The following is an 18,031-nucleotide window of genomic DNA, read 5'->3' on the forward strand; positions in this document are numbered from 1 at the left end:
AAAATAACCTAACATCACCACCCAAGTATCAGTGGTACATGTAATTTGGGATAAAAGAAAGGAGAAACTATTTTTGTAAATTATCCATTTCACATGCTATATAAACTCTCTACTTTATAGCCCGGTATAGAAGAGACAGTGTAAACCAAAATAAATTTATCCTTGGCTTTGTGACAGTCTTCGTGAAGGAAGTGTTGCTTCATTTGGTTATTAGCATAGTTTTCCTTCTGAACTCCAACTAGATTATGATGCAGTTTTGCTTTTGTCAGGCTTACAGAGTGTTTCAGCAACAAGGGTCCAACTAGGTTCTAGTTGAGGGGAAAAGGGCTGCCTAGAATTGCACATTACTTTCGGATAGTTGGGTTGGTTATGGGTGCTCAGTGGCTTGAAGCAATTGATATTTATCATAACTTGGTATGGAACTATTTAAATATTAAAAAAAAAATTTTAACATTTATTCATTATTGAGAGACAGAGAGAGACAGAGCACAAACACGGGAGGGGCAGAGAGAGAGGGGGAGACACAAAATCCGAAGTAGGCTCCAGGCTCCCAGCTGTCAGCATGGAGTCCGACACGGGGCTCGAACCCACGAGCAAGGAGATCATGACCTGAGCTGAAGTCGGACACTCAACCAACTGAGCCACCCAGGTGCCCCTATTTAAATTTTTTTTTTTTTAATTTTGTTTTGAGAGAGAGCACAAGTGGGGAAGGGGCGGAGAGAGAAGGGGACAGAATATCTGAAGTGGGCTCTGTGCTGATACCAGCAAGTTTGATGCAGGGCTCGAACTCACCAGCTGTGAAATCATGACCTGAGCTGAAGTGGAACACTCAACCGACTGAGCCATCCAGGCGCCCCGGAACTATTGAAATATTTTAACAATCATTATGGATCTAACATTTTGTACCTGTTAAATATCAGCTGTTTGCAGGTATCTCAAGGGGGTATTTTTAAGGGACCCAGTAAGGATGGCCAACTTTTGAGAAGGAAAACTGTAGAAAGAGCAAGAGCCTTGGAATCAGAATAAACCTTGTTTGGAATCACAGTTCTATCTCCCTACTGCATATGTAAATGGTAACTTACCTGTCCCCTCTAAACCTAAGTTTCTTCATAAGTAAAACAGGTAACATACAACTAGTTGAGCTCTAGGGAGCTAATATCAGGTAATGTATGTTAAGTCCCTGATGTATAAGGGAGGTGCTTCATAAAGGATAGCAGTTATTATTATTAATCTTCCCTCAGTCTAAACCATTCACTAAAGTTGGGACATTTCCAGGAATAAGAAGGAAGAAAGAGTGAGCAACATGATACAGTAGTGTGTGTAAAATCCATATGGTGAAAGAGGGGTGTTGCTGTTAAGCAGAGATGAAACATAAACACTAAGTAGGTCCTTCCTTCTTACTTAATGCCCAAAGGGACCAGAGAGACCATTTAATCCCAGCCATTTTGAAAAAGAGGAGTGGGGAGGGAGGGAGAGAGGGAGAAAGATAGGGAGACGGAAGGAGACAATGAGACAGGGAGACAGAGAGAGAGAGAGAGGCTTATCTGAACTCACATAAAATATGATGGTTATAAGTGGGACTCAAAATTCCCAAGTTCGGAGCCCCAAGTATACGCTTTTTCCTTTACATCACACAGCCTTCCTCATGCCACTCTGGTTTCCACTCTGGGGCTCCTCCCAGGGACATGTATCAGACAGACCTCTCTTCTCTTCTGTCCTGTCTGTATCGTGCCTACACCCAACCAGGGCCTATAAACTGGGACTAAGAGTGAAAACAAGCGTGGGAAGAGATAAGGAGGAAACAGAGTTTCCATGATGAGGCCCACAAGACCTTCTGCATCTCATTCGCATTTACAGCCAAGATACACACATATCACCCCCATTGCAAAGGCCTGTGGGAAATCCCAGGACAGCCATTTCTCTGTTTATAGATAGGACAATCTCCACCTCAAACCAGGTTGACTGCACCCCATTCAACACGCCCCCAACCTGCCCTATGCTCTCACGTTCCTTCACAGATAGGAAATACATTCCTAATTTCTAGTTATCTTCCATGCCACCGCAGTTGGGAAGATCTTCAGAGCAAACATTACCCTGAGTATAGCCTTTGAGCATTCGGAGACGTCTGTGGTCTAAAGCAGCAGTTCAATCTATTTCAGGGAAAAGGGGGATGTTGTTTGACAATTCCAAGAAAAATTCCAGTTAATCAATATAACTATTTTACCCTCCTCTTTCACCACCTTTCTCCCCCAAATAATTTCAGCTGAATCAATACTGAAAGAAGACCACCAGAGACCACTTTCTCTCTCCTTCCCTTTCTTCCCTACGTCCACTTCCACAGTGTGAATGAGTTCCATGGAAGGCTTGTCAAGTACCACAGGAAACATTAAAGTTATACATTTGGAAAAGAGTCATTCGGTGCTCTCGGTGTTGGGAGATACTAATTTTTTTTTCACCTGGATGGGCTCTAAAGCTAGCAGGACTAAGAAACATCTGTTCATCTGTCCTGGTGTGTAGATAGCTCAGTCTAGAGACAGAAGTGAGGGTGAGCAGCTTTCTTGGCACGTCTTTAATTCTTCATCCCTGTTTCCATGGTAATGCAGCTCTTTCCCTCATGGGCTCATTTTTATTCTCCCCTCTTATTTTTCACATATCTACACCCTCTCTTCTCAAAATCTATGTTTAAGCAATTCTGTGTTAGGCTTGGGTGTGGGCAGGGCACAAAGCACAGTGGGTACCAGAATACCCACTTCGATTTTGCCCTGCAGGTGGAAAACAGTTGTCAATTATCAAGTGGCAATAAATGTCTGATCTTTTCTCCTTACTGTAGCCTAGAGTGGGCCCACGAGTCATGATCTAAGCCGAGACCAAACCTCCTCTCCATTCTCCATTAGAATGAGAGTCATAAACCCTGAGCTAAAAATGACTGTTCTGATTCCTGTGGCCACTATGTAATGTTTAATCCCAAGGCTCCATCCCCCTTTCAGGGGCCAGGGAGTTGTGATGAAAGGTTATTAAGATGGCTTTAAACTCCCTGGGGTGTCCATGAATAAGAAATCATTTGTTAGATCTCTTTCTATCCCTCTTGTTACACCTTCTGCTTGTTAACCCCGATAGTATTCTAGTAGAGAGAGAGAGAGAGAGAGAGAATAAACCTGGCTTACCTTCCTCCTAATAATGCATCCTGTTACAGGATAATCATGCCAGATCTTTGGCTCCAATCACTCAAGCCTAACAACCCTTAAGTCTGTAAGCTTGGACACACAAGTTGAAAGCCTCCAACCTCCAACCTCCAACCTCCTATCCTCGGCCTCCCACATACTGTCTAAAAAGTCCCCTTGCCTAGACAGGCAGTCATTTGTGATAGACAGAGTCACCAGTACTCATAAATCCTCATGATCTTATCAAACCATTTCTGTGGGGCTCTTTTCTCTTGTCCTTGTTCTATGTTGGGGACCCGCCTCTTCGCCACCCACTGGAAAGTGCAGGAGCATAGCGGGGGCCTGGGAAAACCCCAGTGCAAGGATCTTTCCACTCCTTTACCTTCCCCCAAACTCATGTAGGGAGTGACATGCTCAGCCTGGCTGCCTATAAGACAAAGGGTGCTGGAGGATCACAGACCACCCCCCATCCCAGATGAGGTAAGTCATGGAGCACAGACCCCCCATCCCAGATAAGGTAAGTCATTAAGTGGTCAACATATCCACAGATCCATCTCTGAGATGGACAGTCTGGAAAACAACCCTCACAGGTGGTTATCTTTCTAGAACCTTCCCATTGAATTGGCCTGGCATTGTCCGATGGTGTGAATTCTCCCTCGTATCTAATCCCCGTATATCTTGCTACAGTTTATCTCTTCACCAGCTTTCTTCTGCAGCTTCTGAGGAAAGTAGTTACATCTGCAAAAGCAACATTAATTTCAGCTAGAGATTCCCACTTGTTCACCATTATGGGAGCTGGAATGGAACCTACAGGGAAGTTGAGAAACTCTTCTCCTTGAGAACCTTTCAAAGTAAGGATCAGATTGGAATTACAGCACGAGGGAGTACAGCAAGACACAGAGAGGGACTTCCCAGGTGAGAAAGGTAAAAAAATTCTTAAATATTACTTCAGGCCATCAGAAGAACCCATGTTTTGTGACCCGACACAGAGTACCTTTCTGGGAATAGGAGGAAGGAAGAAAAAAAAAAAAAAGGGACGTATTGTTCCGCGAGGTAGTGATGAATTTTTTAAGGTTGAAGTCGAGAATGTGGGAAATTTGCTCCTGACTTTTCCCTTTTCTTGGCAACGTGATTTCTCTCCTACCTGCTTCCTATCTCCCAGCACCATCCCAAATCAGTATCATCTTAAAATTGAGGTGGAAATTATACTCACCTGTCTGCTGGTAGAGAGCAGCGTGTGAGGCGAAGCGGTTGTCAAAGCCCGGCCAAGCCCTTCCCAGGTATGGGGACCTGAGTGAGTACAGTGACAAAGTATCATATTGCATGTTGTACCTTTCTCTCTGTCCTCATGAAATTGCTGTTGCCAGCTCAGAAAGGGGAAGCGGAAATGAGAAAACACACACACACACACACACACACACACACACACACACACAGTCCCCGCCTCCTACCTCAGCCACATCCTTTGCTCTAGCTCTGGAGACTGAAGAACAAAAGATCTGAAGTCACTGAGCTCACCACTAAGGAGCCCTTCCTGTCTGAGTGCTGCCTTGCTCTTTCCAAAACAAGAGATCTTTTCCTGTTAAGGGAAAGGCACAGCCTATTTAATAACATGTGCATGGGAGTCTTCCTACCATGTAACTGGAATCTCATGACTGTGATAAAGCTTGCTGTCCCCAGGAGGAGGAGTGTCTGAAAGTTCGCTCATATGTATCTCAGAGAAAATGCTCACAGCCCTATAACACACTTGAGGCCGCTCTAAGCCAAAATCGATTGGTTTGCATAACTCTTTCACACTCCAGTAAATTCTCTAGAAGCTTGTTTTCAAATACTGCATGCCGTCGTAGGCAACTTCTTTTGGGGTTGGCTTCTTAGCCTTTTGCTTTTATGTTCAAATCCCTTTAAAGTTTTTCTTTCTTTTCTTTCTTACTTTTTTTTTTTATAAAGAAATGATTGCTTTCCCAAGGAATTTTTAAAGGTGAAGTTTTAAAATTCTGTCACATCCTAGAGATGTCTCCAGTTCATTGGCTTTCAGTTCCAAGAAGCTTTCTTAAACTCTGAGAAGTTTGCCTCCATCCCCAATCGCTACCACCCTGGACTAGCATTCAGCATTGTGGACCAGCCCTCACTCCACTTCTCCAACATCTGCCAAGACTGCTTCCTCTCTCTTCGCTTGATGTCTACCGTTCCAGCCATCTCCCATCCCTCTTACCCAACTGTTTCCTTCCTTGTAGCATTTATTTACAAATATTTATCACAATACCCTTGTACGGGGCATATCTTGAATGTACTAAGTGTGACTGATTTTCACATATCTGTTCTTTTCTTTCTTTCATTTCCCCATTCTCTTCTTTCTTTCATTTCCCCATTCTCTTCTTTCAAATTTTATAGCTGTTACCACAGGTTCATCTCTTTTTACCGTGTTCCTAAACTCCATTTCCAATTGCGAAGAGGACAACTCTTTGGCTAACCACAGTATAGCTATAGTGTGGTGGGAAGAAGCTGAAATAAAATTCTTGATCATCAAATTAAGTTCTCTAAACATTATTTTCTTCAAGGGTAATATGAATAAAATAATAATTCTCTGTTTTTCTTTCAAATACACACATACACAAACACACACATACACAAACACATTTTTTTTACATGTAGGGATGAAAATGTCAAATACATTTTCCAGTACGATAGTAGGGTGTTTTTTGAGAATTCCTTCAAAGTCAACAAGTGAAAAAAAAAAACAAACCCAAACTCAGCATTCCCTTGGTCTCTTTGTCACTATTCTACACTATTAACTACAAAAACTAAACCAGTGGAAGCTTTTAAAAAAATTTTTTTTAATGTTTATTTATTTTAGAGAGAGAGAGAGAGAGACAGAATGTGAGCAGGGGAGGGGCAGGGAGAGAGGGAGACACAGAATCGGAAGCGGGCTCCAGGCTCCGAGCTGTCAGCACAGAACCCGACGCCGGGCTCGAACTCATGAGCTGTGAGATCATGACCTGAGCCGAAGTCGGAAGCTTAACTGACTGAGCCACCCAGGTGCCCCATAAACCAGTGGAAGTTCAGGGAGGTGAGCGATGGGTATTGAGGAGGGCACCTGTTGGGATGAGCACTGGGTGTTGTATGGAAACCAATTTGACAATAAATTTCATATTTAAAAAAAAATTCTTTTTAACCTTGTTTCTGAAATGCAATTTTTTTCCTTAACAGTTGGGGTACTTCTACAGGCAGTGCATAAATATGGAAGGGCATTTTAATTTTCAGAGTGACTGTCAAGCTGCTCCTGGTTTTCAGTGCCTGAGGGCCAAAGATGCTAAATGTCTTTGAAGGTACAGGACTTTCCCGCATAAGGAACAATTGATTGTCCCGGCAAAAATGTTTGCATTCTGATACACACTGGTAGTGTCACAGTTAGGAGAGCAGGCTTTGGTATCAGACTCCGGCACTAGGGGTCTTTGCACTCCCGCACACATTAATTAAGGCCTCAACTTCCTTGTCTGCAAAATGCAGACAACGTTCCTTAAAGGAGGGGTTGCAAAGCTATAGGAATAAAGGAACATAGGGTAATGACCCAGCACAAATGCTCAAGTTGCAGCTATGTTTTCCTAGGTCTTTAATACCGTTTTCACTATATTCAGCAAGCCGTATGTCTGTATACATCAACATCGCTTCATTTCTTAAATAAACCATTTCTCAAGCCAATTTCTAGAGATTTTTTTTTTGTTAATTAAAAAAAGAAAATTGCTATTTTGTGTGATTTTTTAAAGAATATTTTCTTTTTCACCAGCAGTGGCTGGAAGCCACGGGATTCCTAGGAAGAGAAGGAAGTGCAGACGTGATGACCTTCTTTCTCAGTTGTTGGCTAATTCCCTTTCCCTCTCTCTCTTTCTCTCTCTCTCTCTCATCTACTCTTCCTCCGTCCTTTGCAAACATGAAGTGCCCGGATATCTCTGACACTGTAACATGCTCTGGTCATATATCACACGTGCATCCTGAAAACCAATTGCCCTTTGGGTGCTACATGCAGTCCAGGACTTCAGGGTCTTTTTAAATGACGTTTTGCTCATTCCGCCCTTGATTAAAAATAAAAACCCTTATACTAAATGAAGCGACACATAATGCCTATGCAATTCAGCAGATTAGCCCCTCATTCCATGGCCAGTTTGTCACTCTGGGTGCTCTCCTTCCTGCGTTAAGGGATTCAGTATAAACACTGAGACTGGGAATAGAAGGGACCCTCAACTTTAACACTTGCTGTATGATTGTTACTTAATTTCACTGACATCAATTTTCCTCTTGTGAAAAATATGAAAATATGTCAAAGATTCTCTTGCCTCTAGAAATCTACGGTATCTATCCACACGAGTGTTCTTTTCTCTCATATGATCACATACGGTTAATTGTGGAAAATGAAAATATTAAATGACAGACTTTTGGTAAGAAATCATTATAGGGGCACCTGGGTGGCTCAGTCGGTTGAGAGTCTGACTTTTGATTTCGGCTCAGGTCACCATCCCTGCCCATGATCCGAGCCCGTGTCAGGCTCTACACTGAGCATGGAACCTGCTTAAAATTCCTTTTCTCTCTCTCTCTCTCTCTCCTCCTCCTCTGGCCCTCTCCCCAACTTGAATACCCTCTCTCTCTGAAATTAAAAAAAGGGGGGCGCCTGGGCGGCTCAGTCAGTTGAGCATCTGACTTTGGCTGAGGTCATGATCCCTAGGTCAGTGGGTTCAAGCCCTGCATCAGGCTCTGTGCTGACAGCTCAGAGCCCTGAGCCTGCTTGGGATTCTGTGTCTTCCACGCTCTCTGCCCCTCCCCCACTCGTGCTCTGTCTCTCTCTCTCTCTCTCTCTCTCTCTCTCAAAAAAGAAAAAAAAGTTAAAAAAATTCTTTAAAATTAAAAAAAAGAAGTTATTGTAAAGGTAATAGAGAATACATTAGAAAACAACTCTTGTCCATTGAAAAGCCAAGTAAAAATTGCTCACGAAGGATATTATCCCCCAGGTAGGTAGCCTGGTAGCAGTGATAAGTCAGAACAGTTTCTGAACACCGATGCACCCTTCAAACAGCCGAACTGGAGCTGGGAGTGAGTTCTGAAGCTGCTGAATTGAGAGCTCAGCTGGCAGGGTGCCCAGCCAGACCAAGGACAGAGCCAGGAAGGCTGCTCAGAGAGGTTATCCCATGACAGAGAAGCTGTGGCTCACAGCCCCTCCTCCCAGGCCCAGATGCAAGTGACCTGCTTCCATCTCAGTCCTCAGCTTTCTTCTTTCTCAGATGTATGGCTTTGCAAACGCCCATTCTTCACTGAGTCAAATGCCCATTCTTCACTGAGTCCCATTCCTTCAAATTGCTGATGGGGGAGTTAGAGTGAGTTTGTCTCCTTACCATAGCAAAAGCTCAAAAGTGGGGACAGTGGATGGAATCTTAGGGGAGAAAGCGATGGTTCAACTAATCAAGGGTTTTCTAAACTTTCTTCAGACACAAAAGGGTCCACCAGACCAGGGTCATCATCTCCTTCTCTTTGCTTCTATGTTCTGGGAGTTAAGGGTTCCAAGAAATGGGCTTTGCTAACTTTTCTAACACACCCATCCTCCTGAATCACTCAACTCAATTGCAGGAAAGTCCTTCCTTCTGTCTTGCTCTATCTTCCTTGTTTATAAGTCCTGCAGAATGGGAGAACAATCTGTTACAGGCCTCTGTAGAGTATATTCCTTCAGAGATCTGAAATTATAACTCTATTCATACTGGGTAGTGCCAGAAATAAGCTAGATCCAGGAGGATATGAAAAGAGACAATATAAAATGCTATCCATTAGAGGGCTTACTTCCAGGCTAATCTAATAATTTGGGGAAACACGTGGTTAACAAAAGACAAACTTGACTGTAAGGCACACCTCCTTGAAGTTTTTAATAAGTGATGGAAATGTGACTTTCCTAGAAGGAGAGAGAGTTTGTAGTTCCCAAATATAATATATATATTACATACATGTTTATTTTTTGAGGAGCATCCCAAGGAAATTACTTTTGGGAAAGTTGTCCACTACAGCCACTACAGTTCTGTCTTCTCTAGATTAAATAGTGACACTCACATGTTTCATCATACTCAGATGGTTTGAGCTCAAGATTGTTTGACTGTCTGGTGAGCTATGTTCTATCTTTCTTCTGATCAAGCCTGTTTAGTTTAGAAGCACAGGGCCTCACTGGGTTTCAAGTGTGACTCACATAGTGAATACTCAGTGTTTTACAAGCCTGTTGAGAAGGACAGATCCTGGGACCCATAATATAGAGTGTAAGAGCAGTGGAGGGGGAAGGATCTGGGGATGTACTAGGATGAGAGTCAGGGTTCTTTTGGGGCTAGGTCAGACCCATGCACTTGAGGGGAAAAAATGTGGAATAATTTTCATCTTGGTCTCCCTTTCTAGAAGAAAAGAGGGCTTCTAGTAGGGTTCCTGTCTATACAGGTACCTGGTACAAAGCAGACACTCATGACGATGATATCATTCATTGGTGGTGGGAAAATAAAGAAGGGATGACAGAAAAGCAATATAATGTTTTTTGAGGCAAATAGCATTTAAGGTGGGCTGAACCCTGAAGAAATTATGGGATAAGTGCCAGGAGGTTAGTGACCTCATGGATTTGAGGAACTTAAAACTGGGGTCTTTGTGTCCAGCACTCTAAAATCTTTAAAGGGATAGGCATTAAAAGCCACAACAGCAGGTAGAATTTGGGGGTTGCTGGAGATTTGGTGTAAGGGGAAAAAATGTAGGGTGAGTGTGGGGTCAGGGGCAGAAGTAGAGCATGAGCACTTGGGTTATAGTGAGATGGGGTAGGAGGTTAATAGATTGGAGAGAGGGTGGCTCTTTCTTAAGCCTGCGTCCTTCTCTCATCTCTATAAAAGGGAAGCCCTGAGGCTCTGAGGCCATCCCACCAAAGTCTAACTATTCCCCAGCCACAGTGGACTAGAGAGTGGAGCAGACATAGGGGCAGGAGAGGGTGTGGAGTAGAACCCAGTGATGGACTGGGGAAGAACAACCCAGGATTTCTGGAAAGACACTGTACCCTTGCATCAGTGTTTTGTCAGTTGATCACAGGAAGTGGGATAACCGTCATCTGCTGATCAGAGGGAGAGCTACAGGAGGGGGAAATGGCATGTGTGTTAACCCCAGCCCCTGGTCTGTGTAGGAGTCTTGGCACCAAGGAGAGAACCCTTTGTTAGGTTTAGAGAAAAGCAGGAAGAGGTGGAGAAGAAAGGGACACTGAACTAGAGGGAAGAGAATCTGAAAGGAACAGGTTCACACTGAAGAGAAAGTGAAAGTGAAGTATAAACACCCCGAATGCTGTGGTCTACCTCACGGGAGGAAACATGGCCTCCTTCCCTGGGGCAGCAACTCCTAACAGGACCGTCCTTCTCTTCCCTCCCGCCTCTGGAGTCCCCTCCTGCTCTTACCCACGTGGAGCTAACAGCTTGCCAGGCTGACCTTAGAAGGTAGAAGTACATGAGGTGGGGCCTCAGTCAGTTAAGCGTCCTACTGTCCAACTCTTGGTTTCGGCTCAGGTCATGATCTCATGGTTCTTGAGTTTGAGTCCCAGCCTCGGGCTCTGTACTGACAGTGCAGAGCCTGCTTGGGATTCTCCCTCTCTCTCTCTGCCCCTCCCCTGCTTGCGTGCTCTCTCTCTCTCTCTCTCTCTCTCAAAAATAAAAAATAAACTTAAAAAAAAAAAAAAAGAAGTACATGAGAGGATGAGCATGAAAGATTTAGACCACTCAAAGTGTTCTTTGATTCCCTATTATAGTTTTTGCCATGCTCATAATGAACTTGTTTCTTCTTGACCTACATTTGGTAAAGAAGTCAGGAGTCAACAAATCTGTCTTGTAGGCTTTGCTCTGCATCTTTCCTGGATTTCATGCTCCTTAACCACAAAATGAAAACGTGAAAATAAATGGTTTCTACAGTATACTATTTTGTTTCTAATTATAATAGCTATCATTTATTGAGTGAATATTCTGTGAAAAACAATAAACAGATCTTAACTCTAGTCTCAAACAAACCGTAGAGTGGATTTTATAACCCTCAGATGAACTGAATGAGGCGCCACGGAGAACGTGTCCTGACTTCCCTACAAACTGGCTGACGGAATTCTTCAAGCGAATGTATTCCTAATGACCACCAGGTGGCAGCCTACACCCAGGCTCTGAATTCCTCCTGTGGTTTCCCCCGTGGTATCTGAGACTAGCCCACTGCTGGGAAGGTTGACTTAATAACCCAGACTTAGGAATTAACCCAGCAGACTGGATGGATTTAGGGGCTATTGAGGGTTTCTTCCTTCATATTGGGTAATTTTTATTAAGGATGTCCAGGGTTGGATAGGATTTCAAACGTTCATGGAGTAAAAAGAACCCTGTGCTGGCAGAGAGATCTGAGCGAGCATGAATAGCAAGGTAGAAAATAAAGGGTTTGTTTGGGAAAAATCAAGCGGCTCAAGGTGGCTACATGTGAGTTGCATGACAAAGAATGAATGGAACAGAAGACTGTTCAGTTAGTTTTAGGTGACATGTAAGAAATCCTTGAATGTCACGTTTCTGGGTTTGAATTTTGTTTTATTTTGTGAACTACTCTTTTGGAATAATTTCAAACTTATGGAAGAAGAGTAAAGAGAACTCTGGTGCAACTGTCCCTTTGATTTACAAGGGTTAATATTTTTGCTTTACCACACTGCCTAGTTTTCTGAACTTTTTGCGAGTAATTGGCAGATGTTATGCCCCCTTACCCTGACCTGAAAACAATGATTTCTCACGACCATGGTACAATGATCAAAGTCAGAAAATTTAAGATGGATACAATATTATTATCTAATCTACAGACTTAGTTCAGATTTCGTTATTCTCCTAATAATGTGTAGAATCACAAAGTGCACTTAATTTCCATGTCTTTTGTCTCCTCTAATTGGGAACTGTTCCTCAGCTTTCCTTTCTCTTTCACGACACTGACATTTAAACAGGATAGTCCTTCTCTTTTGTAGAGCATCTCTCAATTTAGTTTGCTTGCAGTTTCATGCGACTAAATTCGGGTGAGACGATTTCGTCAGGAGTCTGTATGTGCCTTGTATCCTCAGCGCATCACATCGGGAAGCACACGGTATCAGTTTTCCCATTATTGGTAACATAAGATGCTACTTTCTGTTTTTTTTTTTTATTGTAAAATTATAATGTTTTAAAATTATGAAGTCCTCCTAACTATTTGAGGACTACGTAAACACCCTATTCGTGATCAAAGCTCTCACCTCCTAGCTTTAGTATTTCATTTTCTTAACAGGGGAGTGTCAGAAAGATATCAAAACTATATTGAGTGCAGCAAGATGTAAGCAGAAGCATGCTTAGAAATCTCATTCTGGAAGCTGTGTTTATGCATGCGTGCGTGCGTGTGGTGTGTGTGTGTGTGTGTGATTTTACTGTAACTCCTGTGCATCATACTCCTTCTGCCTGAAACTCTGGTACTGGAGTCCTAACCCGCTTCAGGAAACCTTTACGCTCGAGTCTAGCACATCACAATCTCGGTAGATTTGGGGGACAGGCAAAAAAAAGACACCTTTCCTCCCGGCCAGTACAGGCAGGTCTCAGAGCATGCACCTTGGTTGTATTTGGTTCCTTGGGGAGGCACTTTTTGTAATGCCTGAAGTCCCTAAACCTCCCACAAAAGACCACCAGAGTCGTAAGTCAAAGCCAAGCGGCAAGGGTCGTTTATTGCAGGTTCGAACCTGGTCCTCTGCGCACTCGTCGCTGATGACGCAAGAGGCCACGATCAGGGTTGGTACAGCGTTTTTATAGACAGAGACAAATAGCACAGGGGAGGTTTCAAATTATGAGGGGCCTGATTAGTTGATTTTAAAGTAAGGACATTTGTTGTTCTCTGATTGGGTGTCCTTTGTCTGTCCTTTGGCGGGAAGGCTTTGTCCGTTACTTGTGGCCGGAGGAAGAAAGGGGGAAGGGGGTAGGTGAGGAATGTGCTAAGCAAGCAGGTTTACAGAAGCAAGAAATGCCGGTTAGTTTGTATACAATCACTCATTCCATTACATATCAGACTACATTTAGGAAGTTTTACAGCCCATTCTACTACACAGCGGGTTACAATCAGGAAAGGTCTCACAATGCTCGTAGCAAACAGCAAGCAAAACAGACTTCTCAGCAATTGTATTTCTTATCAAAGATCCATAATAAGCAGAAAAGAGAACCTAGCTTTAAACTAAGGCAGGGCTGTCATTTGGATTCAAAGCTGTTCCTTTCACTTTTATGCAAGGTCCAGCCCACACAGCCCTAGTGCAGGGCTCTACAGCCTTGGCTTGGATGTGGGAAACATTGTAATCTGGGAGAGGACAGCCACGTATCAAGCTCTCACTACTGTCCTATCCATCCCCTTGCTGAACCTCATGGCAACCCTTCAAGGCAGAGAATCTTATCCCCAATAGACAGATGAAGAAAATGAGCTCTAGCGGTGTCAGTAGGAGGCCCGGATTTCACGCCTGGTGGGTCTCATTCTGAGACTTCTGCTGCTCTGTAACTCCCCTTGCTGTGGTGGCAATACTAAGGGCAACCCTTGTCATCGTCTCAGTAGCTGACATAACCGCGTCTTCACAGGCCTTTCCTCCCCTGCTCCCAGCTTTGTGAGAAACACAGAGCAGATACCATTTGTCTCATTTTATAGATGAAGATTTGCCCACACGACGAGGGGCAAAACCAAGCTTTTTTGACCTTCGGCCCAAAGCTTTTTCTAAGAGAGCATGTGCCCTCTTTTGAGGAGGCCGGGAGGATTTTGGAGAGTAAAAGAGGGGATATAGGGAATAAAAGCTATACAAGTGGAGGATGTCAAGGGTAGGGAGATCTGTGAAATCAAGACGTCTTTTCTGGCTTCTTGGACATGGACCATGGAGCCGCCCCACAGCACCCGCAGGCTTCAGGATACAGGACCCATCTGCGCCCTTTCCGGCTCCTTCTGCCAGAGCCCAGGAGATTGGCAGGGGCCCTAGAGAAGCCCCACTCCTGGGTGCAGGGCAGATGCTGAGCAGCTGAGCAAGCAGGACAGGCAGGCAGGGAGGGCCATCTCCTCTGGCTAACCCTGTTGTCCAGACACCCTGGGAGCAGAGCCTCCCTCCCTTCCTCCTTTGGGAGGAGGAAGCTGGCTGCTCTCCCTTCTTACTCCCAGTGGCTTTCAAGGCCCTGGAGGGAGGTCTTTGCCTAGGAAAAAAGAGAGCTGAAAGAGTAATGGAACCAAAAGAAAATGAAGAACCAGGCCTCTCTGTGCCCCCTCCCCATTTTTTTTGTAAGACCAGAGGACCCTAGGACACGACAGAACAGTTTTGCAGGTCCTCACAGGGTAGTGGAAAAGGCTAAAAGCCACAGGAAAAGTTAACTCTGAGATCCCCGCTACAGCTGTAGGTTGTCCTATTCCCTCAAACAACAGGCTGAAATGTGATTTGTACGTGCTGAGGCTTGAAATTAAGGAAGATTTCTATGGATCTTTGAAGTTTCAGGTCACTTCTTGGGGTGGATAGGCCTCACAGCTCCATCATGGACACAGAGGGAAGGATGGTGATGAGGTTTTTTGGGTGATGGGGGTGGGGTTCAGACCTGACGGCCAAGAAGGAATTCTTGAAGATGTCTTTGGTGCAAAAAGGTGATTTTATTAAAGTACTGGGACAGAACCCTTGGGCAGAAAGAGCGTCACTGGGGTTGTGAAGAAAGGCTTGGTTATATACTATGGAGGTGGGGGAACTAAAGTCAAATGGGAGGTCTCTCAAGGGACTGTGATATGCTAAAGAGGACTCTTAAGATACCTGAGGCCTTGCAGTTGTCAAGCTAAGGTTGTTTTTCTCTGTGGCAAAGCATTATTAACATTAGGAGGGTAGGAGGTTCCAGGAGAAATGTTGTACTCCGTATTTGCCTCAGGTATTTGTCAACGGGCTGCAGGTTATAAGGAAACTTAATTTTACCTGCCATTTCCTTCTTGCCTTTGTTCCCCACATCACTATGGAGGGGAGGGTGATGCTAGGGGCTCCAGGAAACGGAGTCCATAGGTTTCTGGAGATTAGGCTATTGATAAGATTATCTATTTCTTGTAATTTACTAAGACATTTGTAAACTGAGGGAGACTCCTGTCCTGCAGGACTGTGATCTTTATCAGTTAACCATTTGTTTTCTTTCCTTTCCTTTGTTCTTGGGCAGTCAGGAGTGCCTGAGGAATATCACACACATCCCACCTGGGGCGGAGGGCAGGTCAGGCTGCCCCACACTCCCTCATCCAAGGCAATGACGCCTGAAGGACGAGTGTGGCTCACAGTGAGACAGGGATTAAGAGAGTGGGCTGTCCGGATGTCAACCCCTGCCCTGTCATGAGTCAGCCACTTGCATTTGGGCAAGGGCTGGAATCCGGAAGCCTACGTCTCCTCACATGATATGGGACAGTGAGAGACATTTGGGACCGCCAAATGCCGTAGGTGTGAAATGAGAGGGCATATCACCCAGTGCACACCAAGTGAGCAAAGAATTAAGCGGTTACTATCACGTTCTTATTTCCACTGACCAAAGCATTGGGTTGAGGATGAGGAAAACGGCTTTTGTTTCTACTTCTCTAATACATCCCGTTCTTAACCTGGCAGATGATATCTTCCTCTTTACCCCGTAAGTCCTCTGCGCAGAAAGGCAGTGTTGTGGGAGAGCCAAGTTCTATTTCCAATTGTGATAGTAACTCACAACTGATGTTAGTTTGTAGCTGGTTAGCAGCCTAGAATCCAGAGTCAGACAGGCCTGATTTCTATTGCGCCTTCAACACTTACTAGCTGTGTGGCTGTGGGCATCTTATTCAACTTCTCTGAGCCTCGGTTTCCTCAATTGTTCAGTGGGAATTATAATACCAAATACCTTGTGGAGCTTTATACAGACTACGTAATAAAGTATAAACTGCTTAACCCACAGCCCAGCACAAAGTTAACTCCCTAGAAGTAAAATTAGTAGCTGGTCCCTTTTTGCTATGAATGACATTCCCTAAGAAGTATTCTTTTAATAACATTTCTTTTGGCAAAAGGGAGGCAATGAGTGTGCAGATTTAAAATCTTTACTCTGCTTAACCCATTTAGACGAGCCCACTGAAAAAGTATCTAAGGGTTTGTCCAGAACTCAGCCCTAACCTGCTCCAACATCCCCCTCCCATCTGTCCCCTCCAAGGTAACCAAGGCCATCCATCAACTTTCAGACTCACCTTTGTCATGCAGAGTGGACTAGCCCCTAGCTACAAAGCCCTGTCCCCCCAACACACCAACACCAACACACACACATACACACACACACACACACACACACACATCCTGCACACCACACACATAATTTCTCAAAAGCCAAATTAAAGTTGCCATCCATCCACTGACAGAAGCCTATTTCCTATTCCCTTCTCTCAGGGGAATCCTCACTCCCCCTTGACATCACCCTCCCCTCCCCCCCATCCTGGACGCGGGCACAAATGGGGGTCACCATCCCACCTCACCTCCCCTTCTCTATTGCTCCGTAATTATATTCTCCGCCTCCCAGTGTCATGCTAATACAGGCTCCTGGCACAGCTGCCCAGATTAAATTAGAGCCCAAACCAGCAGGCTGACTAATTATATTTTCTGGTCTGGAATTCTCTTCCCCCACCTTTGGGGTACTGGGCCAGTGAAGAGCAAATGAGCACCGCCAATATTTGCTGAGGATATTTGCCTCTTCTTGCCTGGATGGTTTTGTCCTCCCCAGCCAATCTGGGCCCCTTGAATTAGATTAGACTAGAATGAGAGAAGAGAGTTTCACTCAAAGGGACCTTCCTAAATCCCATCCACTCTGCTGCCTACCTCCACTGTGCCTGGCCACCGTCATTGGGCCAAGAGAGAGAGAAGGGTATGGAACTCGTTCTCAGGAATGAGATTCTACTGTTATCTTTGCTGCTCCTTCCATCCTGCCCGACTCCAAGGTCTTTCCTGCAAATATGCTTTGCCGCTTGTCCTGCCACGATTGCTGCCGATGCTTTGAGTTCTGAGTTCTGTCGCATGTGGGAAAGAATGCTAGTCCCCTTACAGAGTATTGTTTTGTAGCCTAGGTTCCAATGCTTTTCTTCCGTTATTCATGCCTGCAACCTAAGAAGAGTTGCGATTTTCTTAGGGCAAAGTTTACCTGGCCTTCATTTCTTTATTCCACCAACATGCCTCCTAGTGAGATGGATGTTAAAGAATGTAAAGACATAATTTCTGTTTTGAAGGAGAGGAGGGCCTCATGATTGGTTTAAATATATGTAGATGTGCAGATAGGTCCTTTAAGAGATATGTGAGGGTGCAGTAATGGTGCAAGAGGCTTGGGATAGGAATCAGAAAAAGCATTATTAAAAAGGTCACTGGAGTGAAGTTCTGAAAAATTGCTCAGAAACTACAACAGGACAGGAATTCTGGGAAGGGAGATAAGGGATCTCAAGGGAAGAAAGGTACAACAGATTTGTGACCTGCAAGCTTATGGGATAAGACAAAAAGGAGTAGCTAGAAGGATGAGTCTTAGGAGGTAGAGGAATGTTTTATCTCTGGATCTTTCTGGGCCCCAAATTCATGCCTTCTTTACTCAGGGAGAACAACTCTCCTTCTCAAAGACCTGAGCTGCTCTAGTTAGGGCCCCTTCCTTTGCATTAACTTTCCTCTTCAAATTGGCTTGCAATAATCCCTCCCACACGTAACTTGTCCCATTCTTGATGACCATTTCCTTTCGAGGTGCATTTAAAGAAGAAGCTAAGATTTCCAAAGATATAAATGGAAAAATTCTGGCAGTGGGGTTGCTAAAAGGAAAAGAAAAGAAAGGAAAAGAAAAGAAAAG

The 18,031-nt window shown here is 44.3% G+C and overlaps 1 protein-coding gene across 4 annotated transcripts in view; it reads right to left on the reverse strand.

Moving 5' to 3' along the window:
• TESPA1 (thymocyte expressed, positive selection associated 1) overlaps positions 1-18,031 on the reverse strand; it is a 40,971-nt gene that overhangs the window by 21,179 nt on the left and 1,761 nt on the right. For 2 of the 4 annotated variants that reach the window (XM_042992476.1, XM_042992475.1), the window contains exons 2-3: positions 17,029-17,310; positions 4,375-4,451 (exon numbers count right to left, since the gene is read on the reverse strand). The gene's annotated coding sequence lies outside the window, so the exon portion shown is untranslated. Of the gene's footprint in view, positions 1-4,374; positions 4,452-4,612; positions 4,670-8,142; positions 8,180-17,028; positions 17,311-18,031 lie in introns of those variants that run through there. The other 2 variants (XM_042992477.1, XM_007081436.3) reach the window with 2 other exon arrangements.

The sequence above is a fragment of the Panthera tigris genome, chromosome B4 (genome assembly GCF_018350195.1).
Source record: "Panthera tigris isolate Pti1 chromosome B4, P.tigris_Pti1_mat1.1, whole genome shotgun sequence".
Lineage (NCBI taxonomy): Eukaryota > Metazoa > Chordata > Mammalia > Carnivora > Felidae > Panthera > Panthera tigris.